At 35.8% G+C, this 26,711-nt stretch overlaps 1 protein-coding gene across 5 annotated transcripts in view; it reads left to right on the top strand.

Moving 5' to 3' along the window:
- The first annotated feature begins 80 nt into the window (after nt 1–80).
- The window catches only part of LOC107873474 (probable LRR receptor-like serine/threonine-protein kinase At3g47570), a 61,520-nt gene continuing 34,889 nt past the window's right edge, over nt 81–26,711 (top strand). For 2 of the 5 annotated variants that reach the window (XM_047414708.1, XM_047414706.1), the window contains exons 1-2: nt 81–566; nt 12,175–12,291. The gene's annotated coding sequence lies outside the window, so the exon portion shown is untranslated. The remainder of the gene's footprint in view (nt 567–12,174; nt 12,292–26,711) is intronic. The other 3 variants (XM_047414709.1, XM_047414707.1, XM_047414710.1) reach the window with 2 other exon arrangements.

The following is a 26,711-nucleotide window of genomic DNA, read 5'->3' as shown; positions in this document are numbered from 1 at the left end:
TCCTATAGAATTAACTTACTTATTGACTTAGAGAGGAAGAAAAAAGAGTTATGAGGTTATTTCACTGTGAATGGATCTTAGGGAAAACGTAATAGAATATCAGGGGATGTCTTTTAATGAATAGAAGGTAAGAACGCATCTCTCCCTCCCTTGGTCTCTCTCTTTCTCCCTTCCTCTCTCTCTTTCTTCTTTTCTCTCTCTCATTACCTACTGCTAGCCTATCTCTCATTGGCACATATGGGTTTGCGTCTCTTCCACTCCAACGATGGTAAGAAAGTGAGAGGAACAAAATAAGGAAAAGAAAAAAAAGGAGTGAATCTGTCCATAAGAGGTTTAGACAAACTGATCCGATGATTATTGGTAGTGACCATGGCGGACCCATAAAAGCAGGTGGTGTTTCCAAATTAGAACCGGCAACCTTTTGACGATTTTCTGGCGATAATATTCTGGAGACCAATTTTCGACGACAATACTCCGGTGACCAATTTTCGACGACAATATTTCAGCAACTAATTTCTACCCAGTTTGTCAGAATCCAACATACAATCAAGAAAAGAGTACTTGGTGTACGTATCTCAGTGACTTCTAATCTTTGAACTTTATTTTATCGCTTTATTTTATCACATTATTTCTGATATCTTGACTATTTTTTGTGGGATGTCCGCTTCCTTGTTTGGTGTCTTAGTTTTTGTTGTTCTTCGTATTGTGTTGTATATCGTGCTTTGTGTGGGCATTTTACTAGTATTATCATTTTTAAGCTGATCTGTACTATTTTTTGTTGATTGTGGGTGATGAGTTATTTGGTGATTTTTGTATTTCATAATAGTGTTTTACTTGTTGATCTTATTTGCGTTTTGGCCTTTTATTGTTCTTAGTAGTTCTGAAGTGTGGACTTGCTAGTACTAGTTTGGTTTGTTGTCTAAGCTTTGCGCTTTTAGTGTTATTGGTCGGTGCTGTCTGTGGTGGCTATGATTGATGGTTTTGGCATAGGGTTATGTCTTCGGGTGAGGCTTGGGTCAGGGCTGGGGTTAGGAGCATGGACTAGGGAGGGGGTAGGGGCAGGGGTTAGGAAGGATAAAGAGGATAAGGATGAGTAGGGTCGTGGAACATTGGGCCGTTATCGGAGAAGTCATTAGAGCTAGAGAAAATTCTTAGGAAAAGGAGAATCAATATAGCTTGTCTCCAAGAGCAAGAGAAGTAGATGGTTATAAGTTGTGGTACTCAGGTAGAGTGTGAAATAGGAATGGTATAGGTATTTTAGTAGATTATGAGCTTAGAAAGCAAGTGGTAGAGGTTAATAAGGTCAATGATAGGATGATGTTAACTAAGCTAGTTATTGGAGGCTCTTCTTGGAATATTATTAGTGCATATGCACCCATGTAGGATTGGATGAGGAAGAGAAAAAGAAATTTTGGGAGGATTTAGATGAGATAGTGAGGAGTGTCCCCAGTAATAAGAAAAATTTCATAGGAGGGTATTTCGACGGGAACATAAGGTCAGCTACGAAAAGTTATGATGATGTGCATGAGGTTTCGGTGTAAGGAATGTTGAAGGAGTGGCACTTCTGTATTTTTCTCGGGCATTTGGATTGGTGGTAGTTAATTATAACTTTCCTAAGAAGGAGGTTCACTTGGTTACCTTCTGTAGTTCGGTGGCCAAGACTCAGATTGACTTCTTGCTCCATAAAAAAAGGGATAGTGGTATTTGTAAGGATTCTATGGTCTTACTAACTGAGAGTCTTTTGACCCAGCATAGGCTTTTAATAATGGACTTGGAGATCAAAAAGGAGCGGAGAAGGAGAGATATGGTGTAACGCCCAGGAAAATGGGACCCAGAGCGTCACACGGTGCTTGAGCTAACGAGTATCCCCAAGCTAACTCTTTGAGCCATTTTTATTCAGTTCAACACAAATCAACGATGTTTCCATAAATAACCCTCAAATATCAACAGAGTAATCATCATCCAAGAATAAAAGAATTGCTGAAAGATAACAAATTACGACTTATTAATCAACTCCCAACATCCATACTAGTCTGACAAGCCTCTAAGAAAATCAATAAAACCAGCTATTCATTAAGACATGCCCCAACTGACTAATACTCAGTTATCAAATGTAAAAAATTCTATGAAACCAACATCAGACATCACGTCCTCTGAACATGAGGACTCACCACAACAGAGGATGTAGAACAGCATGCCCAAAGAATCACTGTTGAACCTGAAACTGAGCACCTGAACCTACATTCCGAGAAAATGCAGCCCACATCCGAAGATGTGAGTTAGTACCATGGAAAGGAACCGAGTATATGGGGGTGTACGCAGTTGTATAAACATCATCATCATAAATATTTATAAGAAATATGCAGGATGTATGAAAGACTCACATCGCCCGAAGAAAATCATCATAATCATGAGAGGATGAAATAAGTGCAATAACACATGTGAGTCATCATATAATTTGTCAATCACTTTTAGTTCATCAAGAATATCAATTCTTATAATGTAAATACCATTTAAATCTTTCGAAAGAATAACTTTCACAATTCCACTTTCAAATTACTTCACCATTCACCATAGACACAAGGAAACACACACACTGGGAGTACCTATAACCGACATAAACCATGTGACCTACATGGAGTCCAACGTACAACCCACATTGGGGAGAGTCATCCTATCCTTGCCATCGGAGTAGGACTATCGATATCAAATCCACACAAACTAATGATCACTATATAAATCAGCCTCAGGCTCACTCCTACAGGGGCATGTAGTTCTTGGGAAGTAAGGTCGTTTTATACCTCTGACTTGGTGCTAAAGATTTCTCCCGAACTTAGATCAGATCATTTCAAAGACAATCCACAACAAAACAATTTCATTAATTTATAAATATATATTGGGAGCCATCATGCTTCCCATCTATCAAAATCAACCACGTGGATTTCTTTCACACTCGAGTTCAAAGCAACTCCATCAAGACCAAAAGGTCAAATCATTCAAAACATCTTAAATATTCAACATCAATGTGCGTATAAAACACACTTTCTAAAAAAAACATAATTTCCAATGGGGATTCACGACTCAAATATCAAAATCATGATAAATATCGTTCAAGATTCATACTTTACATCTCCACACTTGTAAATTCATCTTTCAAAATCATAAACATCAAGATTTCATAATAATCATCATAAGATATGGGTTCATGCTTCAAATTCATAAAAATCAAATAAAAATCATGCCTTTGTAAAGAAAATTACTTTTGGACACAAGAACGAAAGAGAGTTCTTGTTGAAAAATCCCACATACCTTAAATGATGAACTTTAGATCGATACTCATTTTAATGATGTTAATCGTGCCTTTAAATGATGGTTCTTGGAGTTCTTGAACTAGGAACTTGGAATCTTGAATAAATTTGCAGAATTAATGGTGAACTTTGGAGGTTCTTGAAGTTGGATGTAGGAGCTTAGGGTTTTCTTTTTGAGGGAATTTGATGAAATATAACATATAATGCTTCTAATAGGCTTTAATATAGGGTTTGGACAGATTTTCGGTGAGGGAAAATGACCAAAACGCCCCTAAAAATCAAAAAATTCTCGAATCTATCCTTTGATGGACTGTTTTGATAGTCTAAAGTAGATCAACCATAACGTTTTACTTTGATATCCAAATTGGATGAAACCAATTTCATTAGAAATAGGACTCTCATATCTTTTCGTTGATATATAGTATCTCACCTAGATCATTGTGTACGAGGAGTTATGATAAAAATTTGCTTTTGATAGGCTGAGTAGATTGACCATAACTTTTTGCTCCGATAGAAAAATTGGATAAAAACAATTTCATTGGAAAGAGGACTCGCAGAGCTTTCCGTTGATATATATTAGATCACCCAGATCATTTTGTACAAGGAGTTATGATCGTTTAAAGTTGGATTAAAAATACACCAGGCATCAGTACTTTTTCCTGCACGTTTTTCTGTTCACTACTATTCACGGTTCGATCGGAATGCTCATAACTCATCGCTCGGGTATCCATTTTGGATGATCCACATATCGTTGGAAATCTTATTCGATACTATACAAAATGGTGGGTCATAATCTAAGACATTCCACACGAAATATTTATAATTCATTCTAGAAGATAGAACCCAACATGTTTACACACAAAATTTCAACAAAAACTTTCTCGGGGTATTACATATGGAGGATCAGTGGAGAATTAGATGGGGAAGTCTAATTTTTGCCAGTGCACTAGATATAGGAGATAAGTTGATGGAGAGGAAGGCTTGGCAGAGTGGAGGGGATATAGATAGTATGTGGGACAAGACTGCCAACTGCATCAGGGAGAAAGCTAGAGAGATATTGGGAGTCTCGGGTGTTCATTCAGGCACGCACTAAGGGAACTAGTGGTGGAACAAAGAAGTGAAGAGAAATATGGAGGCGAAGAAGAGAGTGTATGCAAATTTGGCAGAGAGTAAGGATGAAGAAGATAAATGAAGAATAGAAAGGAGTATAAGATTACTAAGCGAGAGGTGAAGTTAGTTGTTATGAGGGATAAGGAATCATATCCAAGAGTTTATACACAACGTTAGATAATAAAGGTGGGGATAAGAAGTTATACAGGCTTGCAAGGTTAGGGAGAGAAGAACTCAGGACCTTGATCAGGTAAAGTGTATTAAGGATGTGGACGACAATGTTTTGGTGGATGAGGGTCATATTAGGAAGAAATATCAGTCATACTTTCATAAGCTCCTGAACGACGGAGGATACTAGCATTTTGTTGGAGGATTTGGAGCATTCCAAGAGGTTTCATGATTATGGATATTGTAGGTGCATTAAGGTTGAGGAGGTTAAAGGGGCTATTCATAGGATGCATAGAGGTAGAGCGACGGGGCAAGATAAAATTTTGATAGATTTTTGGAAGTTCATAGGAGGGGCAAGTATGGTGTGGTTGACTCAGTTGTTTAATATAATTTTCAAGACAATGAGGATGCCTAAAGATTAGAGGTGGAGTATGATGATTCCATTGTATCAAAATAAGGGTGACATTCAAGATTGTAATAATTATAGTGGTATCAAGTTGTTGAGTTATACTATAAAGGTTTGTGAAATGGTGGTAGATTTGAGGTTGCGAAGGATTAGTACTACCTATAAAAATCAATTTGGATTTATCCTAGGTCTCTTGACTACAGAAGCCATCCATTTTGTCAGCAGATTGGTAGAAAGTATTGGGAAAGAAAGAAGGATTTTCCCATAGTGCTTATTGGCTTTGGAAAGTCCTATGATACAGTTCCTAGAGAGGTTCTTTAGAGGTTTTGGAGGCTAGTGGGGTACCTATAGTATATGTTAGGGATATTAAGGATATGTATGATGGAGCCAAGACTCGGGTTAGGATTGGGGGTGAGGACTCGAAGCAATTTCCTGTCTTGATAGGGTTACATCAAGGATCGATTCTTAGTATGTTCTTTTTTGCTGTGGTGATAGATATTTTGATGCGGAACATTTAGGAGGAGGTACCTTATTGTTTGCTTTTTACGGATGATATAGTCTCGATTGATGAGACTCGTAGTGGAGTTAATGATAAGTTGGAGGTTTGAAGGCAAACTCTTGAGTCTAAAGGGTTTAGGTTAAGTAGGTAAAAGATGGAATATTTGGAGTATAAGTTCAGTGAGGTGTCTCATGAGTTTGATGTGGCTGTTAAGCTTGACACTCATTGTACCAGTAAGAGAGATAGTTTCAAGAATCTTGGGATGATGATTTAAGAGAATGGAAAGATTGACGAAGATGTCACTCATCGGATCGGGGTAGGGTGGATGAAATTGAGGCTCTCCATTGGTATCTTGGGTGATAAAAAGGTACCTTCTAAACTTAAAGGAAAGTTATACAGAGTGGTGGTTAGACCGGATTTGTTGTATGGGTCAAAGTGTTGGCCTATTAAGAAGACCCACATCCAGAAGATGAAGGCGGTGGAGATGAGAATACTTTTAGGGATGAGTGGGTGTAATAAAAAATATAGGATTAGAAATGAGGTTATTCAGGATAAGGTAGAAATGGATTTGGTGGAAGCCAAGATGAGGGAAGCGAGGTTGAGATTGTTCGGTCATATGATGTAGAGGAGCACGGATGCCCCAGTACGGAGGTGTAAGAGGTTGGATAGGGATGGTTTTAAGTGAGGCAGAGGTAGACCAAAGAAATATTGAAGGGACGTGATTAGATATGACATAGAGTATCTTCAGCTTACCGAGGTCATGACCCTGGATATGAAGTTGTGGGTGATCCAAATTAGGGTAGAAGTTTAGTCTGAGTTAGGTTGTTGTATGTTTTCGTGTATACTTGGAGTATCTTGATTTCGGTATTATTGTATATGTTAATTTCAATTGTATCTTGTTCTATTGCTATTCCTTATCTTATCTTAGAGTGCTATATATTAAGTCGAGGGTTTATCAAAAATAGCCTCTCTATCTCACAATTGAGGTAACGGTATGGACTACGTACACTTACCCTTCCTAGACCCCACTTGGGGGGAATATACTGGGTATATTGTTGTTGTTGTTTTTGTTGATGTTTTTGTTGTCGTCTTTTAATGAATAAGGACCAAAATAACATTAGAAATAGCTTCAAAATATGAAATCCTGGTAGATAAATGGAGAAGGGGTGTGGCGCGCACCCCTTCATGCGACCCCTTCTTATACACAGTGCGACCCCATAACACGTCAATCACCATGCGATGCAAGGCCACCGTGGGGTAGAGGCAGTAGCCCTCGTAGTGACTTGTGCAACTCGGGGTCAATGTGTAGTTGTTCCCATGTGATGCATATCCCATTTTTCTTACCTTAAACTATTCTAAAAATTACCCAATTCCTGATTGATTCCTACTCATTAGAAGGTTCCTAAAGATGTGTTTTCAGCTTTATAAGGGAGTTCGAACATATGGGGAGTTACATTATTCTTGCTTGGGATCATTCGTCCTCGGATAAAGACATAGGACATATTTAGCATAATTTCAATGAAACATATTAAATGATAAAGGTAAGCTTAGTATTCATACCTTCCATAAATTCATTTGAAGATTCAAATAACGAGGGATACCTAGCCTACATGTTATCCTCCAATTTCCACATAGCTTTCCCTAACTTTTGATTCCTCCCTAATACCTTCACCGAAGCTATTTGCTTAGATATTAACTTTTGAACTTGCGTATCTAAAATATCAATAGGAACTTCCTCATAATCCAGAGACTCTTTTACACCAGTATCCTCTATAGAGACTACAAGGAAATGGTCACCTACATATTTCTTAAGATCCAAAAGATGAAAGACAGAATGAATGAATCCCAAGATCGTAGGGAAATTGAACTTGTAAGAAACACGTCCAATGGTATGCCCGGCTTGAAAGGGCTTTAAATTTCAAAGTTTATACAGCTTTACTTAATGACTACTACTTGTTTTTTAAATACTTTGGGGATTCCATTTCAATTTTTGCAGTATATGTTGACGATATCTTAATCATAGGATATGCTACTAATGAAATAAAATACCTCAAAGCTTTCCTTCAAACTGAGTTCAAGATTAAAAATCTAGGTCCTTTGCATTATTTTTTTGGGAAAGGAAGTTCTAAGGGAGGAAAAAGGAATTATTTGAGTCAATGGAAGTATACCTTGGACTTGCTTACTGAGTTTGATGTTTCTCATCTTCCTCCAGCTTCCTCTCCGAAGGATCCTTCAGTGAAATTTCCTGTAGAATCAACTAATCTCATGTCAAATCCTAGTCTTTATAGACATCTCATTGGCAAGCTCAATTATTTAGTTCATACAAGACTAGATCTATGCTTTGTTGTATTGACCCTTAGTCAGTATCTGCAATATCGTAGTCTTGATCAATATCAAGCAGGCTTTAGAGTGAACAGTTACTTAATAACTTACCCAAATCAGGGGATATTCCTTAATGCTTCTTCAGCCTTTTCTCTTTATGCCTACTGCAATGTCGATTGGGCTTCTTGCTGTACTATAAACTGATCGGTTAGTGGGTTTTTCATCAGCTTGGGTGGCTCACCAATTTCTTGGAAGTCGAAGAAGTAATCCTTCGTCTCTCTTTCATCTTTCGAGGTAGAATATCGCTCAATGCAACGATTGGTTTCTGAATTAACCTGGTTAACAAGATTACTCACTGATCTAGTAATCCCTCCACCAATTCCTGTTCCAATTCACTCCGATATTCAAGCATCTTACATATAGCTCGGAATCTGCTTTTCCATGAGTGAACCAAGCATATCAAGCTTAACTGCCACTTTGTTCGTCAACAGTATCTCTCCGGCTTAATATCTCTTTCCTTTGTTCCATCTAAAGATTAACTCGTAGACATCTTCACCAAATCTCTTGCCGGACCCTCTCACCATAAGAATTTCTGCAAATTGGGTGTCACTTCTTTCCACTCTAACATGAGGGGGGATGTTAGACAAAATAAACATAGGCCAACTTAGAATAGTGGATCCCTTTATGTTAGCTTAGAAGAGAAGCTTCTTCTTTGTTTTTTTAGTATTTTAGTTTCATTGTTTAGCTTAGAAGAGAGGATTGTTTTATCTTGTATAAATAAAGGTGATTGGTAAGGAATATAGAGAAGAAAATTTCCAAATATTGACTCTTATTTTAACAAAACCCGTCATTCAAAATCTTCAACATATCATCATTAAATTTCCATAAGAGTATTAAAACATGTCATAAAGTTTAATACTTTCACCAGTTCAATGGATGGATGACATACTCATGCATCATGGTAATTCAAAGCATTTTTGAAAGACTTGAAGATTATAATTTCCCCATTTACAATGTTCCTGTCACGTCCACTACCTTCATATATTTGATTGGAAGGAAAAAAAACCTCAATCTGTGTTTGAATGGAAATATAGTAGATTTCTCCTATTAAAAGGAGAGCGTCCCTTTCACCGGGATAAACAACCCATTTATGATCAGGTTCCCTGGCTGACATAAAGTTTCAAGCTTCCGTGTAATTTCCTTCGAATTGAGCCGACATCCGTTACGGTCGTCATTCAATTGAAAGATCTTTCAAATTCATATATGAAAGCATACTATTTCCAAATAGTCATTTAAAGTATCAAAGCCCTCAACTAGTGGTTTAGAAAAAAATTTATAATAAGAGAGATATCAATATTAAGATTTTCGTAAACAATATCCTCAACCCTAGTTTCAAACCATCACTCAATATACATACTAAAAAAATTAAGATTTTGTAATAGTAGTTGAAGTAGGGAGTGTTCCGCATTTCTTTTGATGAAGATCTTAGAAGAGGAACCTCAAAACTTGACCTTAGGATCACCTTATAGCCTTGAGTTTTCTTGAAATTAGAGAGAATAAGAGAGGACGTTTTAATCGATTTAGGGCTATTTTGGATAACGAAAAAAACAAAAGACCCTTAAAATGCATAGGAAACAAGGTACTGCAAAAATAGCACCTCCGTGCCACCCCAATATCGTAGAGCCTCCGTGACATATTGATATCTCAAAGGTCTGCTCCGTGACATGGAGGTATTGCAGACCCCTACTGTTTTATGCCAACGTTTGATTTTTTATCCCCTTGCTTCATGGCACGGGTATAAAGTGAAGGCATACTATTTTGGGATCCTAAAATATATTTTTCTTGCTTTCTTTACTTCCTAAAATCCCTGGATTCAAACTAACAACATTCCCAAAGTCTCTAAACTCCGAATAACATATTTTTCTTAGATCTAAAGGCACAGAAAGGTGCGTTGGAAACTACGGGGAGTTACAACTGACCTTCTTCAAGGTTGGATGGAGCAGCTATCCAACCAGGATTATTCCTAGGTGGGAACTGTATAGGAAGTACTTGCTCTAATAGAAATTGTTGGCTTATTTAAGTACACCACGAGTTAAGGGTATAGGTCCCTTGACATAGAAGTCTAATAACTAAATAAGATATAAAGTTAGGTACAGAAAGATAAACAACAAGAAGAGTCAAGAGACCAGGTCCCTTGATAGACAGATCTCAATATATATGTGGAAACCTCCTTGCTCAAGGTAGGAAAGAACACGACCTGTATCACGGGATTTCCAGCAACTCAACAAACTTCAAATCCAAACATGATTACGTACTCCAATAATCACAAGGATTAAACTCTAAATCGTAACCCCTTTTAATAACTCTATTACAAGATTGATGTAGTAACTCTACCACATTCCCATATTGGCTAACTCTATTCAACACTCCTAGGTAACTCTATCCAAGAAAAACACCAAGAAAATGGTGAAAACTCAACTTGACTAAACTATAGTTGATGCATCTAGTTAACTCTAGTTACGAAGACACAACTTAATGAATAGACCAGTTCAAATATGTACTATCCTTTATAACATAGGAGTAGATTTATAACTTCAAGAACAAAAGACACAATACTAAAAATACAACAAAGACTTGTTTAGCAGTCGATCAAGTCTCTTTGTTGAAATGAGCAATGTTCTTTGTATAAGGATGGCTTTTGTTTTTAAAGATTAGATTTTTGAGCTTTTGTAAAAACTAAGTTTTTCTCTTTTAACTTTAGCTTATATAAAAGAGAGAAAAACCTAGGCATCATCCTATTGGTCAAGGTTGGACAGGCCTGTTGTGCCTCTGCTGCAGTGCCCCCAACCAATTATATCAAGTTGACTTCAACCTTGATCAGAAAATCAAGGACAAGGTCCCTTGCAGCATGGATCATGTCCCTTGCAGCAGTTTGTTGATTATTAAACCAAATATACAACAGGAAGCTTCTTCTATAATTTTTTGCCATGATTGAAGAGTATGGACAATATGGAATAGTATCCACGAGATGTGATGTTTATAGTTTTTGTATCTTGATGATGTAAACATTTACTAGAATGAGACCAAGAGGTGAACTATTTAACAAAAGCTTGAGAATACAAGGTTGGGTTAGTGATTCCTTCCTAAGTGGAATTCGTAAGGTGATGGATTCTAATTTGATACAGCCAGGGGATGAACATATCGATTCAAAAATGCAGTGTTAGTTATCTATCATGGAATTAGCTTTGAGCTGCACTTTAGTGTCACCTGATTCAGAATTAACACAAAAGACGCTCTTTCAACATTGAAAAAGATTAAGCTCCAGCTTGTTATTAGTCGTCACTAGGAGGAAACAGACTGTATACTCTTGTATGTTATTTGATTCCCTAGTCCAGTTACGTTAAGGTTTCAATTTTGTAAAACTACTCAATTTTGTACTTAATTTTCTTGATATATTTAGTTTGATGATTTATGGAAGTCGAAAACGAGAAGTATATGTTTGTTGCGCTGCCAATGACTATAAATCTTTCAATCTGCAACAATATTTTTTGATTTATCACTAAGGAATGTGGTGGTATATTAAGTATCCCACCAGATTTCTCTTGTTTGAACTCTGATAATAAATCTACCATAATGAAATTTCCCCAAGAAAACCCGAAATAATCGATCCCCAAAGATGTTGGTCTTCTCACTTATATACGACTTGAGGGATTGGTGGGGTCTGCTTATTCTTTAGGAGGAAAGCTGATTTTTAGCATGTCAGTTCAGACGTCTCTCCATCCTCCCACATCTAGGCAGGTGACAAGTTTATGAAAAGTGATCCGGTAACCAGTACTGACCATGTTGCAACCATGTAGATGATATATAAAATTTCAGCCATTTACTTCTTGATCTGTTGGCCATTGGCTAGAATAGAAGATAGTATTGTTCATCAAACCTCTTTGATGCATTTAAAGTTTCTTTCCAGATAGTGTACATGTGTAAGTTCTAGTTTTGTGCGCATGCGTGCCCCATGTTAATTTGTGTAGACTCATCATTTGATTAATATGTAGATATTCTATCAAACAGATTCGTATAATGAGTGTTAAAAATGTGCGTGCAAATTACAAGTTCATTCAACTGAAAAGTCTAGGTGTTTTGAAGATGTAAACGTGCTATGAGTGTTAAAAAATGTGTTTGCGAAAATTACAAGTTCATTCCACAGAAAAGTCTAGGAGTCTTGTAGATGTAAACTTGCTATCTCGATAGTTGCATTATTCTGCCGCGTAAATATAGATAAAATGCTTAAATTACATCCTATGTGCAAGAATACTAAATTGACTCACTTGATATTTGTTGGTGATTTAATGGTATTTTGTAAGGGAGAAGAACTTGCTCTCACAAGAGTGAAGGAAGCACTGGATCATTTTACTCCAGAAACTAGCTTGAAAGCAAACATGGAAAAGTCCAGTATTTTCATAGCTGGAGTAACAGATCAGGTGAAATCAAATCTGTTGACTATCTGTAACACCCCACATTTCGGGCTAGGACGAAAACCTTCATTTCTATGCGTAGATGATCCAAAAGTCATAAATCCTATGCAAATTTGGCATTTTAATCAATTATGCAGTGTGGGAACCTATTTGAGCATGAATTGAGATCATAGACGTCCCCTAACTCAAGGACGAGTTGAAAGCTTTCCTATCGTTCGAGTTTGAGTGAGCATCGAAACTTGGGTAAACTTCAATTGACCATAACTCTTTGTATATAACGAATTAGAGGTCCTACTATATATCAAATGAAAGCTCTTCGAATTTTCTTTCCAACGATATAAATTTTGCTAAAATCTGATAGCCGAGCAAAAAGTTATAGCCATTTTCATGACTGATACATTAGCATCACGCGATTAGCGTACGACGCATGCCCTGTCGCACGCACCCAATTTTCAGGTCTTGTTTTCACGTTTTTAAGGGTAAAAGTGGAATTTTCACCCCCTATTCATCCATAACATGGGATTAAATCCCCAAACACCAAAATAACGTCATTCTCTCTCAAAATCACCAAGAACACTTCTTAGGGTTTCAACCCAAAGATCAAAATATCTTAAGATTTCACCGTGGGTTTTCAATAATTCTTCGAGATTCAGAATTCCCATTGTGAGGGCTACAAGAATCACCCATCAATTGTTCTAATAGCATCCCTAAAGCACGAGTTCATTCAAGAGTCATAAATTAAGGTACGTGGGGTTTTCCTAAAATTTCATGGGCAAAGAAATCATCTTTATTTCATACTAATGGTTTAGAAATCATGATTTTTAAGAAAGAGATTATGAATGTACGATTACTATCCGATTTTAGAAGCCTTGATCAGTATGATTTTGTTCTTTAGGCCTTCCCCCTATATATATGTATACATGTGTTTAAGGATTAATATACAATTGAGGGCATAAATCCTAAAGAATCCCTCTTTTGTTATGATTGTTTCCATCTTTTATATGATATGAATTGTGTTTGAAACGTCTTAATTATTTTTATGACTGAAATATGATTTTTAATCCAAAAGAGAGGGTTGTGCATGTTTATAAACGTTGAATACACTTTTAATGAAAGAATTGCATGTTTTCCAAAAATACATGACCACCACATGGTTATTTGAAAGAATGAGAATCTTAGCATGGTTTTGACTTGTGCTTTTGGAACGTGAAATTTCCTATACAATCTGCATGCTTGGGAGGTTCGAATTATGTTTTAATGAAAGAATCATGCATGATACAATATGGCTAAGAAATAGGAATTGCAAGTCTTGGTGTGACGACACCAACTCAGTTAAAGCCATAGTAATTCAGAACAGAATAGAACACATGTTTGAAATAAGATTTTTAGATTATGAATTCTAAAAGATGCATGTTTAGAAAAGGTTTAAAAATAGTCTTAAAGAGATTTAGATGGTTACCCAAAAAAAGGACAAGTTGAAAGACTTTATGCTATAAACTGTGATTTGCCGACACGGGATTATGGTACCATACTTTGTGATCTTGTGTACCTTAATTCAGGTCATCCCAAATTGGGACTATGGTTAGGATCCCTGCTTTGTGATCTTGTGCACTACCATGACATATTGATTTGATTGGGGATTTTGGCACCCTGCTGTGTGATCTTGCGTGTCCCCCTTATAGATACTCCAATCCTTGTGGAAAACTTGGATTGAGGGCTTGGACACCGAGTTAAGGACGAATTTCATATAGCCCATGAATTATAGATTGTAGGGTGTACCGTCTAACTCAGAAGTAAGACAAAGAGTGAGTCATGATTTAAAAGAAATATTTCAAAGTCTTTAAAATGTGCCTATGTGTTTTCATATATTATATGTAAAATATTTTATGAATTTCTCTCACTTATATTAAATATAAATACATTATTTTGAATTGCTCTGCGTACCAGTACATCTGTATTGACCCCCCTCCCTTCCAGGTTCTAGGCTCAATCTAGGGGTCCTGATAAGCAGTAGATTTTCCCTAGATAAAAGTGTAGAGTTTCGTGGTGAGCTTTCTATATTTCAGAAAGCCTAGTTTTCTTCAGTCATTTATCATTATTATGTTTTGGTCTACTGGGGCCTTTTCCCAATTTTCAGACAGTTGGGTTTATGCATGTAGTAGAGATTTTGCAAACTGAGTCAGATATAACTCTGATGTTTTGAATTGCAGTTTTCATTAAGATTTAAATTCAGATTTAATGACCATGATTCCATTTCATTATGTATTTCCGCATTATTTTTTTCATATGAGAACAGTGTATGTGATTATAAGTTAAAAGGCCATTCGGGCCTTCATGATTTGGGATGCTCATCACGGCTAGGGCCCCAGTTCAGGTCGTGACAGAATTGGTATCAGAACACGATTTATGGTCCCAGGGTATCTGCAAAATCACATCGGGTAGAGTCTTATTTATGGATGTGTAGCGCACCACACTTATAAGTAGAAGGCTACTAGGCGTTTAGGAATGTATCTCTTTCTTCATATTCTAGTTCGTGCTATGGAGTCAGAATGTTCCTCTTACATACTCTAATTCGTATTTTTGTGTCGCTCATGCAGAAGTAAAGTCATCCCAATTCTTTCCTTACTTTGATATGCTTAGATATGTCTCATTATTGATTCAAGTGAAGAAGTTTAGAGTCTAAATGGTATGGTCCTTCCTAATTAAGCCATATAATAGTTTAAAATTTGTGCAAGGACTTAACAAGAGTCTGTTAGTACTCCAAGGTGTATTGATTCTAGTGTGAACTTTGATTCTGATGAAATCGTGCTTTTTAGCCTACAGTATTAAGTGTATTTAGTCCTTTCCAAAATTTATGTTCCAGACGTCATGCTTCAGGAGGAATGATGCGTAGCAGAATATTGGAACTGTATTTCCACCCAAGTAGTAGTATAAGTTAAAGTGATGGTGTCATGACCTATTGGTAGTGATATTGGACCAAGAAGTTGGTGATGTGAAGTCGCAAGGTTAGAAATCAGAGTGAGGGTGACTTTTGTGTAGATAAATATGTTTAATTGAATAACTAATGTTTGAGAATGATTTACTATTTTTTTGTGATAAACTAATGTGGTAGCTAGTAGCATGTGTGGATTGTATGGTAGTCTGTAGGGGAAGTGTTTGACTCAAATTTTTATTTATATAGAGTAAGATGAGTATTCTTAGATCATTAAATGTTGTGTGTCAAGTTTCTGTTCTTGTAATCTTGTTATCATTGTGTTGTTGAAAGTGAAAGTCCAGTGAAGCCGTGTGGGGGCTCTTTCGATTCACTAGCACAGTTGCCTTGTCATTCCTCTCATTTTCTTGTTTAAAACACAAAATCAAAGTCTAGTGAAGCCGTGTGAGGCCTATTTCGATTCACTAGCAACTTGTTGTTCATCTAGTTGATTCTTGTGTTGGTTAGAACTAGGGGTTTAGAGGCGTAATGGCAAGAAAAGTGGTAAGTGCGATTTATTGAATGTATGTATGGCCGAATCTTTTTACATGAAATTGAGTTGGTAATAAAGTGATGCGTCCTTGTGTGCTAGTTTAGTAGAAGGTAGAGAAGGAGTTATTAGCTAAGGTGAGTTGTTGTTTACTCGAAGTATGGAAATGGCTAGATTAGCCAGTAAGTTAAAATAATAGACACACGGTTGTTTGTGGAATTTGAAGGTAGTCTAAATGTACGCTTGGGTAAGTAAGTGTGATATGAGAAAGCCATATAAGTAGATAAGATTGTATGGGGTTATAATATAAGTTTAAGGTTGACCATGTCTATTATGTGACTCTACCCCCTTGACCTTCTTTTCTTTGGTAGTTGTAAACTAGTACTACTTGTGAGAAGGTATATAGTAGATTTTGAGGCATAGAAGTGATGTCATGAAGGTGTTTTGATTGTGGGTTGTATCTAAATAAAATAAGATATTTGGGTAGAATATCCCAATTTAATGGACTAGTATATTATGTTGCATTCTTCATTGATGGTAGATGATTGATGCTAGACTAGGCTTGATGTGTTAAAATAGTGCATGTTAATGAATTATAATAAGGAAAACCATAAGGTCATGATTGATTATTGTGGCTACGGAGTTCTAGTATAATATTATTTCTTGATATTTTATTTCGTAGTTTCCAAGTAAGAATTGTGTGTAAGGTTGGCTTGTAAATCATGTTTAGTACTAGACATTAAGTTTAAACAGTTGAAAGGCCATGAAGGTGGATGTGATTATTTCTTAGTTAATGATACTAGTTTTATAGAAGCGATCTAATAGGCTTGAACAGTGCATGCAACAGCTTAAGTTTATTTGATTCGTAATGAAGTATGATGGTGTATGTATGAAGTAGAAGTATGCCAAGGTGATATGAGGTTGCGGTATTTTTCTAAGGCTATTACCTATTGTGTGTGGCTAGTGGTACCGTTGTGTTGCTAGGTGGAGGAAGACAAGTTAGCTGGTATATGCTGTTCTAAATAGCCAAGTTAAGGAGTTAAGATTGATAATGTTAAGCCTTTTGATATGATCTTGATTCTCATAGTAGAGAGATATAAGTTTGGAGTTGCGATATTGGTAGGCAATGTCGGAAGTAGTATAATTCATCAAAGGCTTGGTGATATCTATGTTAAGTTTTAGAATCTATGTTTGAATTTTTGAAGGTTGAACCAATAGAAATAAGAGTTGAAGAGCTAGAGGGTGTGCACTCCGACTATGGAGATACTCATGAAGATTCAAAATTAGTAAGTGCTCAAGTATTATATGATAACTATTGGGGGGCTATAAAAAGATATAGTGTATCTCAGAAGGTAGTATTAGCAGTAGGTTTTCCCACTTACAGTGTAGTCATTCAGGTTACGTTCTATTTAATTGCGTGTATTGTCGTATTCCAGAACCCAAAGTGCAGTTAGTGTGGTTCATTTTAGAGTTTGGTAAAAGATCTCCCAAACTTAAGATGATGGCTTAAAGCTAAGTGAGAGATGATAGAACAAGTGACCAAGGCAGGCTCTCAGATTTTAGTAGTAATGCGAGTATGATATAGAACATTAGAAGTAAGGGTGAGGCTCAACCCAATCTTATCTCAGTATTTTTTAGTTATTCTAATACATAACTCATACCTTACATTTAAGTTCCATGATCATAGTTCATGTTCATCCATATAATAGAGAATTATGTAGTCTTCCAGTTCCAAAATGAGGAGTTCCAGTTCATTTCAGTAGTCGGAATCACATTTTATAAGTTATGAACTCCAAGTTGAGGTCATGCAGCTCATGACTCATGTACTCACGCTTTATAGTGTGCTCAGTTCTCAGAACTCATGCTATACTCCTTATGATTGGTGAGATTCAGCTTATAGTCATGTATTCCTCAATTCAAACCACTTTGATGAATCCATGATGTTGATTCGCTTGATTCGCTGTTACTCAGGCATTAGTTAAGTGTCAAGTCTTATATAATATCCTTCCATGCTTCAAGGTCATATGTTCTAACCTTTTAGTGACTCCTCCTTATGTGATGATAGTGGTGATGAGTAGATGTTCCTTGTTGATGGAAGACCATTGTATGCTTGTTTTAGATAAGGCCATAAGTGTGAAGTAAGATTTGGGGACAAGTCTTTGATACATGTGATGGTTATTTGAAAGTTTTGTGTGTGTGTTCTTGGGGTAGCATGAGGGAGTTATATTGATAGTGGTTTAGATAATATGTGAAGTATGTCTTTATGGTGTTTGTCATGAAGTTCATATGTGGTTATAAAGATGGGCTTGGATGACATGTTGGGATTTAAGTGGAGTAACGCAATATGCACTAGTGAATCCATTGTAAGAGTTCATAGTTGGTCATTGAAGTGGTAAGGCACGTATGCTTAGGGTGTGATCTCTAAAAGATATGGAAGATTAAATCAAATGAGTATGGTATTTAAAGGGAATAGTATAGTTAAGGGAGTATTCGAGAAGTGTACAAAGCTTGAAAACAAGAAGTTGCTTTGCCTAAGGCCTGGTAAGTCTATCCTAGTTTATGAGTTATATGATTATATTCCATGCTATGGAGTGGTGTCATTGTTGTGATTCCTTAGATGAATGTCTTATGTAACACATGCCCAAGATTCTTTGCTCCCTGATTTTACTAGAACTTCTTTAGAAAGAGTGTTGAAGAGATGCTCCAGTTAAGTATAAGTTTCTAGTGTAATTCAGTTTAACAGTCAGGCAGACAAGTTACTGTGGTTTTCCACCTTTTCACCCAGTCCTACTATCCAAAGTCCAATGCATATGACCATCCCAAAAGATAATCTATTCCATCCGTGTAAGTTCCGAACTCAGTTCAGTCCAAGCATTATGTTTCAGATTCAGTTATTTAGTCATAACTCAGTTTGTAAGAGTTCAGCACATAATCTCAAAAAATTTTCCAGCTATTTTAGCTCAGACAATGTAATACCTTTGTACGATCTAAATCTTGTTGCCTCAAGATTCATACATACATAAGTTATCACTTCAAAATCCAATGTGTGTGATTTGAGCATAAATACTTCGGGGGGAATCCAAAACTCTTAGCACGAATCAACTCCTTAAAACAAGTAAGGGCAAGTCAGCTCAAAATTCAATTTCATGATAGAAGTTTAAATGTTTCAGATTAGTTACATCATTTCTTAGATGACACAACATATCCGTGTTAGTCCATAACTTTAAGCTTCAATGCTCCTACCCATCATTCGGGGATGAATGATCCTAAGGGGGAGATAATGTAACACCCCACATTTTGGTCTAGAACAAAAACCGTCATTTCTATTGTAGATGAACCAAAAGCATTAAATATTATGCAAATTTGGCATGTTAATCAATTATTTAGTGTGGGAACCTATTTGAGCATGAATTGAGATCATAGAGGTCCCCTAACTCAAGGATGAGTTGAAAAGCTTTCCTATCGTTTAAGTTTGAGTGAGCGTAAAAACTTTGGTCAACTTCAATTGACCATAACTCTTTGAATATAACGAATTATAGGTCCTACTATATATCAAATGAAATCTCTTCGAATTATCTTTCCAACGATATAAATTTTTCCAAAATCTGATACCCAAGCAAAAATTTATGGTCATTTTTATGACTGAGATAGTACAATCGCGCGATTAGCGTGTGACGCACGCTCTGTCGAACACACCCAATTTTCAGGTCTTGTTTTTGCATTTTTAAGAAGCACCCATCAATTGTTCAAATATCATTCCTAAAGCATGAGTTCAATCAAGAGTCATAAATTAAGGTACGTGGGGTTTTCCTATAATTTCATAGGCAAAGAAATCATCTTTATTTCATGTTAATGGTTTAGAAATCATGATTTTTAAGAAAGGGGTTTGAATTTACGATTACTATCCTATTTTAGAAGCCTTGATCAGTATTATTTTGGTCTTTAGGCCTTCCCCCAAATTGATTTGAAACTCTATATATATGTATGCACGTGTTTAAGGATTAATATACAATTGAGAGCATGAATACTAAAGAATCCCTCTCTTGTTATGATTTTTTCCATCTTTTATATGATATGCATTGTGTTTTAAATGTCTTGATTATTGTTATAACTTAAATATGATTTTGAATCCAAAAGAGAGGGTTGTGTATGTTGATAAAAGTTGAATACACTTTTAATGAAACAATTGCATGTTTGCCAAAAATACATGACCACTACATCGTAACTGAAAGAATGAGAATCTTAGCATGATTTTGACTTGTACTTTCGGAAAATGAAATTTCCTATACTATTTGCATGCTTGGGTGGTTTGAATTTTATTTTAATGAATGAATCATGCATGGTACAATATGGCTCAGAAATATGACTTGCAAGTTTTGGTGTGACGACACCAACTCAGTTAAAGCCATAGTAATTCAGAAAAGAATAGAACACATGCTTGAAATCAAATTTTCAAATTATTAATTTTGAAAGATGCATGTTTAGAAAAGGCATAAAAATGGGCTTAAAGAGAGTTATATGGTTACACGAAGAAAGTACGAGTTGAAAGACTCTATACTAGAAATCGTGATTGGCCGACACGGGATTATGGTACCATGCTTTGTGATCTTACGTACTTTGATTCATGTCCTCCCAAATTGTGACTATGGTTAGGAGCCCTGCTTTGTGATCTTGTGCACTACCATGACATGTTGATTTGATTGGGGATTTTGGCACCCGGCTGTGTGAGCTTGCATGTCCCCCTTATGGATACTCCAATCCTTGCGGCAAACATAGATTGGGGGATTGGCCATCGAGTCAAGGGTGTATTCCATATAACAAGTAGAATTACAGATTGTAAGGTGTACCATCTAGCTCAGAAGTAAGACAAAAATTGAGTCATAGTTTAAAAGAAATGTTTCAAAGTCTTTAAAATGTGCCCATGTGTTTTCATGTATTATATGTAAAATATTTTATGAGTTGCTCTGACTTATGTTATATATAAATACATTATTTTTGATTGCTCTGTGTACTAGTAAATCTGTATTGACCCCCCTCCCTTCCAGGTTCTAGGCTCAATCTAGGGGTCCTGATAAGCAGTATATTTTCTCCAGACAGAAGTGCATAGTTTTGTGGTGAGCCTTCTATATTTCAGAAGGCCTATTTTACTTCAGTCATTTATCATTATTATATTTTGGTCTACTAGAGGCCTTGTCCCAGTTTTCAGACAGTTGGGTTTATGCATGTAGTAGAGATTTCGGAGACTGAGTTAGATATAACTCAGATGTTTTGAATTGCAGTTTTCATTAAGATTTGAATTCATATTTAATGACCATGATTCCGTTTCATTATGTATTTTTGCATTATCTTTTTTCATATGAGAACAGTGTATGTGGTTACAAGTTAGAAGGGCGTCCGGGCCTTCATGGTTTAGGATGTTCATCACGGCTAGGTCCCCGGTTTGGGTTGTGACACTATTATTGGGTATGCCTTGGTTGAATTTCTAATTAAATACCTAGGGATGCCTCTAACCTCAAGAAATGGAATAATCTTGATTTCCAATAGTTAGTGAATAAGATCACTAGTAAGATTACTATAAGTTATGCCAAGAAACTGTCATTGCAAGAAGGCTGGAAGTATTGAATGCAGTTTTATTCTCTATTCACGGATTAGCTTTTATCCTCACTTAGTGTGTCCTTAAATAAATTTATTGGAAATGCAGAACATATGTATAGGGGAATATGGAGATAAACAGGAAACCTTGCTTAGTCACTTGGGAGAAAATCTGCATACCAAAGAATCAAAGAGGCCTGAACATCAAAGACTGTAGAGTATGGAACATTGCATCTGTTGGGATGTTTTTATGGGAAATTGTATCTGATAAAGCTTCTCTTTGGGTGAGATGGATACATGGAGTGTATATGAAAGATGCAACTACATTTTGGGAACATAAAGCACCCCAAGATAGTAGTTGGTATTGGAGGAAGTTGAATTCTGTAAAGGATCAAATGAAGAATTGGTATACTGGTGATGCATATAAGCTCACTTCAAATGGAGCTTACTCCATTACAAGTAGCTATTTCCAATTGATAGGAGCATAAACAAAGCTGAATATTGCTGAGCTCATCTAGACTGTTGTAGCTCAACCCCTACATAGAATGATCACATGGTTAGTAGAAAAGGGGAGATTACTAACTAAGGAGAGGATGCTAAGGCTTAAGATGGTAGTTCCAGATCTCATATGCTGCTCATATACTGCTTATGTGATGCGCAAGTTATAGAAACCAACAACCATTAGTTTGCTGAGTGTACTTGGTACAAGACAATTCTAGATGATTTAATGGTGTGGACTAATACTACACTTCAATATGGTACTGTGTAGCAAATGCTTCATGACATTAAGAAGAAACACCGGAAGAAGTTTAAAAAAGAGTTGATTTCAACATTGATTGGAGCAACAATCAACCATACGTGGAGGGCAAGGAACTAGAAGCAGTTCCAGCAGAAAAGCTTGATAGTAATTGAAGTGATTAGGTAGATAAAAGAGAAATAATACATAGAATAGAACTATTAAGTAATTCAAAGAAAGCACTGAGTAGTAGAGAGTTCATAAACCAAATTCTTTGTATTTAATGTATTTTTTTCCCTTTTTTTCTTTTTTTTTTCCATAGATGCTGATGAAAGTGTAAATAGTCTACTTGAGGCTTACCCTTAGTACTGCTTAGGTAGTTAAATGGTAAGGGCTCTCTAGGTGTATTATTTTGTTGGTTAATAGTACTTACATGGTTACCAAAAACAAAGTTGAAAAAGATGTGGATGTGATTAAATCTTTGTTAGAGTAATCTACTTCAAATTAACATATACATATTAAATACTCTAAGATAATAACTTGGGAAATAGAAGGGGAAAACACTTCAGGAACACTAAGCTTGTCAAGAGTAAGCTTCATGGGTCAATGTTCTACATGAACATATTGGGCATCTAAATTGACACATACAGAGAGAAGCATGGGAAAAAGTTAATGCATGCGATTGAGAAGATAGGATATAGAAATAATTACTAATAACTAAGGCAATTTAAGTTGCTGTTAATAAGTAATTTAAAACACATGTCATTAATTATAACTAGTATCCGTATCCGCAATGTGAGGTAAGTATTTTAAACAACTTGATTAATGAATTCAAAGTGTTTTTTGGCTGATCTTTGACTTTCCTTTGTTCCAACTTCCAAGTATATTACTTTCTTAAGAAGCCATAACTTTTCACCCTATCAAAAACTTTTCATACCACAGTCATATTCACAGTACCTAGCCGCCGATTATAACCTAGCCACAGAATACAAATTTTTCGGCCAATATGGCCACCATATCCGATGGAACTATTCCACAGGATAATAATAACAACAATCAGAGTAAAGTGGGAAGTATTCAATCCATTCAAAAAGAAGCTGGGTAATACAAAATATGCGGATTTATTGAAATTGAAAGTAGTGGGTATTAGTTGCATTAGGGTTCCTTCTAAATCAATTATCATGATGCATGGAGTTCCTATAATTACATGGAAATCATCAGAGGTCCAAAACCTTATCATGCAGGAGAATCTACAGTATTCGATCATTGGTAAATTCTCAAATGGTAAGCCTCACATTTAAGTTTTACATACAATTATTCCATCTCAATGTGGAATTAAGAGTCAATGCATAATTGGGGTATTGGATGAAAGACACATATTAATAAGACTACATGCGTTTAAGGATTATGTTCAATTATTGTCTACAACAGCTTTTTACATTGGATCCATGAATAGATAATTGCAAATGAGAACTCTAAAATGGAACCATGGTTTGAACCAAATATTGAAACCAGTATGGCAATAGCTTGGATTTCAATGCCAGATCTGCCCCCAAATTGTTTTGCCAAAGATGTAATTTTTTCAATTGCTTCAGCTGTTGACAAACCTCATACAGTTGATAAGGCTACTAAAAATCACACTAGACCCAGTTGTGTAAGAGTAAAAGTAGAGGTCTACTTAGTAGCAAAACTACCCCAAAGGATTCGAATTAATGAGGAGAATGAATCTACAGGAGAAATTAAATCCAAATGGGTACACATTGAGTATGATTATATTCCCAAATACTGTATTGACTATTGTCTACAAGGACATGATGAAGAAAGTTGTTGGATTAAACACCTAGAATTATATGTCAAACAGAAGGAAGGACAAAAGGAAGCAGAAGAGAAGTACAAGCAGGAGAGTCAGACACAAAAGTTTGATAATACAGCAAGAGGAAGAAATAACAATCATCAATGGATAACAAGGAAAAATAAATATAAAAGGGACAGATTTGGCCATATTCTGGGTGAAGTGAATGATATTGCAGAAAAAGAAGTGCAGACATCTAATGCTTTTGAAGCCTTCTGAAGAGGAAAATAAAAAAAAATAACAAGAATGCAGAGGGAACTATTAATGTTGATCACCAGAAAGAAGGAACAAAGATGAGTACAAAAGAATGGGTTAATACAAGTTTTGAAAAAGGTACAGAGAATGATCAAGAAGTAATTATATCAGCTGAGAAAGGAGCTAAACAACAAAATCAGAATAACAGGGCAGACAATAGAAAGGATAAAGAGACACAAAGGGACAGTCAGCAAGAGCAGAATGAGAAAAAGGAATAGAATTCAGACAAAGGAAGAAAAAATAGCTCAGTTGAACATATGCAGATGTAGGTTTTTAATGAAGAAGTAAATGAATTGATGGTACTTGAAGGAATAAAACCAATAGCAATGCAGATTGAGAATATGCTGGAGAGTAGTAATAGTGCAAAAGAAGACTTAAATGAGAATGATATGGAAGATAACATTGATCAAATTGCAAGAGCAGCAGATATATCACCTAAGCATGTAGAAGATTTGAAGGAGAAGAAAGGAAGAAATAATAAGAAGAAGAAATCAGATAGTACCAAGATAGCTGAGGACAAATTAGTAACAATGCATACCAGAAGTCATACAACAAAATCAAAATCTAAATGAATGCGTTGATATGGAACATAAGGTCTGTTAACACTCAGCAGACTTTTAGCAAACTAATAACAATGCAGAGAAAATATCACTTTTATTTTATTGGGATTATGGAACCTTTTCAAGACGGACAGCACATTGAGGAGTATAGAAGGAGGTTGCGCATGAATAAAGTAGTTCTTAATGGTTCTGGAAAGATATGGGCATTTATTGAAGAGAATGTGGATTGTAGTATAATAAAAGATGAAGATCAGCAAGTTACACTAAAGTTGACCAATCAGAATGCAGGCATTTCTATGTTGGTGACCTTAGTATATGCAAAATATAATGCTAATGAGAGGGTGGTATTATGGTATTCTTTAGTGGATTTTTCATAATCATATCAAATGCCTTGGATCATTGGAGGGGATTTCAATATGATCAAAAGTGAAGAGGAAGAGCTGGGTGTACTTAATGAGACACAGGACTTTAATCAATGTCTCAATTTATGTAATATGAAAAAATTTCAGTTTAAAAGAAATAAGTTCACATGGTGGAATGGAAGAACTGATGATGATTGTATTTTCAAGAGACTAGATAGGGCTTTGTGTAATGATATAATTCAAAGTGTATTTCAGAAGATGGAAATAGAGCATTTATCCAGGAGTGGATCAGATCATTCTCCCCTATTAATCCAATGCAGGATAGAAAGTGAGCAGCTAGTAAGACCTTTTAAATTTTTGAATTTCTGGCTCAGGAAGGAATCATGTATGGTGGTGATCAAACAAAGCTTGAATTCTTAGGATGAAGGTAATCCTTTTATAGTGTTTCAGCAGAAACTAAAAAACACTAAATCAGCATTAACTAGGTAGAGCAAAGAAAATTTTGGTAACATATTTCAGGAGATAGCTACCCTGGAGGATATTATTAAGATAAGAGAGAAGCAATTTGAAGAAAATCCCAGTGGACTGAATAGATCTAATTTGTTTAAGGCTCATGCTAAATTAAACATGCATCTTAAGAGAGAAGAAGAATTTTGGAGGCAAAAAGATAGGTATGAGTGGTTCAAAGATGGAGAAAGGAATGATAAGTTTTTTCATACTATTGTAAAAGAAAGGAAAAGTAGACTCAGGATTAATAGAATTCAGAATGAATAGGAAGAATGAAAGGAAGAAGTTCAAGATACTGCAGATACAGCAGTTACTTTTTTTCAGGAGTAGTTTACGAAGAAACAAGATCCAGAAGATTTCTCTATTTTAAATGAAATACCAAAGCTGGTGACAAAAGATCAGAACAAAGACATTATAAGATTACCAAAGGAGGAAGAAGTCAAACAAGCTGTCATGGGGTTAAATAGAAATAGTGCAGAGGGGCCAGATGGAATGATAGGAGCATTTTATTAGGATTCTTAGGAGATTATTAAGGAGGATATTCACAAAATGGTAAATGCTTTCTTTTGTGGATTTCATCTTCCTAGATTCATTACTCATACAAATTTAGTATTGATACCAAAAAAGTTAGTAGTGAATACATTTTCTGATATAAGGTCTATATCTCTTAGTAATTTTGTGAATAAGATCTTCTCAATAATTGTTCATGAAATAATTAAAGGAATATTACCTCAATTGATATCACCTGAACAGGCAGGATATGTTCAGGGAAGAAGTATTGCTGAAAATATTCTATTGGTTCAGGAGATTGTGGATGAAATTAGAAAGAGAGGCAAACCATTTAACATGGTTATGAAACTTGACATGATGAAGGCATATGATAGAGTAGAGTGGCTTTTTTTAACCAAGGTATTGAGGATATTTGGATTTTTAAGGTGCTTATAGATATGGTCTTCAAATGAATGGAAAATAATTGGTATTCTATAATAGTGAATGGTCAACCAAAAGGATTTTTTAGGTCATCAAGAGGCTTGAAACAAGGGAATCCATTGTCACCAACTCTGTTCATAATAGCTACTGAGGTATTGTCAAGGTCTTTGA

This window comes from Capsicum annuum, chromosome 6 (genome assembly GCF_002878395.1).
Source record: "Capsicum annuum cultivar UCD-10X-F1 chromosome 6, UCD10Xv1.1, whole genome shotgun sequence".
NCBI lineage: Eukaryota > Viridiplantae > Streptophyta > Magnoliopsida > Solanales > Solanaceae > Capsicum > Capsicum annuum.
The sequence above is the reverse complement of the archived record's forward strand: the minus strand, read 5'-3'. Positions and strand labels throughout refer to the sequence as shown.